Source organism: Bacillus rossius, chromosome 7 (assembly GCF_032445375.1).
Source record: "Bacillus rossius redtenbacheri isolate Brsri chromosome 7, Brsri_v3, whole genome shotgun sequence".
NCBI lineage: Eukaryota > Metazoa > Arthropoda > Insecta > Phasmatodea > Bacillidae > Bacillus > Bacillus rossius.
The window spans coordinates 69,314,135-69,315,690 of NC_086335.1; the positions used below are offsets into that span (position 1 = coordinate 69,314,135).

Genomic DNA, 1,556 nt, shown 5'->3' on the forward strand with positions numbered 1-1,556 from the left:
AATGAAACCGATCAATAACTCTATAAAATGTGTGAAGTCTATAAAATGGCGTTTAATTGAACTGTTTAATTTTTTTTTGTTCCTGTCTTTGAAAGAATCTTATTCACATATATCAACATATTAAGTTCAATAAATTTTAGACATTGTGTAAGGGCCTTGAGTTCCTAAATATATATTTATTTAATTATTAGTTTTATGGACCGTCAAACGGGATGTGTAACTAATTCATCTCAGAGATAGTTTTAATTAACACAAACCTTAACTGTTACAACCTTTTTATTTCATAATGTGTTAACCAGGGGTGCCCACAAGGGGGGGGGGGGGGGTAACAACGCAGACTGCGTCATTAAAATTTCGGGGGGGGGGGGGGGGGGGGGGTTGTTAAAAGACGAGAAAAATGTATATATTATTTACATAATTATAGCTTCTAATGTGAAAATACGTTTCTGGTGCTTTGATAATTGAAAGGGATCTTGTAAATCAAATTGGAAACCCCGCACTTTCCTCAACAAAAGCAGTTTGGCATCTGTCGGTTCAGGATGGAAATATTACCTGATATGACCAAAATTATTATTAGAAAATATAGTTTTAATTAATGCAAAATGTGATAAAATATAATACTAAAAAAGTATAATATTATAAAATAATTGAGTAAATCATTGAGAAAATGGCATAAAAAAAATTCGGGGGGGGGGCGCATCATTAAGTTAGGGGGGTGAGTAATAGTGTTTGGGGGGGGGGGGGGGCACCTCTGTGTTAACTGCCTCATAGGGTTGAGTGGAACAAGACTTTTATCAAGAGGTTTTATCTGCCATTTTGAATTTTTGGTTATTCACTAATTGTCATGATTTACTGAACAATCCAAGTTGTATATGAAATTTATTTCCTGATGAATTTTATTTATCGACTTTATTGTTGGCGAAGTTAAGGCGATATGCCTTTTCTTACACTTAACCACATAAACATTTACATTTCTCTATATTAACATTGCATATTAAAAATAAAATAAACTTTAGCAAAATAATACTTTTGATATTTCTGCATTGTTTGATACAAAATAGTAATGAAAATAAGAAATAAAAAAGTTGCCTCCTGTGAGGTTTGAACTCACGACCCCTGGTTTACGAGACCAGTGCTCTACCACTGAGCTAAAGAGGCAGGTGGTGGGAGGGCTGGTTATAATAGTATAAATAATCTTGATTTGCAAATATTTCATAAATAATTTTTAAAATTATTTATTTAAAATCATTAACTATACATTAACGTTACATATTTACTGATTCTGTTATACATGTTTAAAAAAACTCAAATGTTATAACAACGAATAGAGGCTGCGTTTACTGGCTCTTTGATATGAAAACAAACAAGAATTTGTGTATTAAAAAATACTTACGTCAACAAAAAGGGTTTGTACAGTTACGTTAACTTTCTCTACGTATATCATTTCTTGCGTGGTTAAAAGTTCCATATTTTGAAACAGCTCACCTGGCATCACTCAAAATAACACACTGCCTTTCGCCAAGATCTCGAATTTCTTTTAAAAATTCGGAGGTGGA

The 1,556-nt window shown here is 32.6% G+C and overlaps 1 non-coding gene across 1 annotated transcript; it reads right to left on the bottom strand.

Annotated features, from left to right (window-relative positions):
- Positions 1-1,086: 1,086 nt before the first annotated feature.
- Trnat-cgu (transfer RNA threonine (anticodon CGU)) lies at positions 1,087-1,158 on the bottom strand. Its single transcript has one exon. It is a non-coding gene; the product is annotated as a tRNA-Thr (tRNA).
- Between the last annotated feature and the right edge of the window lie 398 nt (positions 1,159-1,556).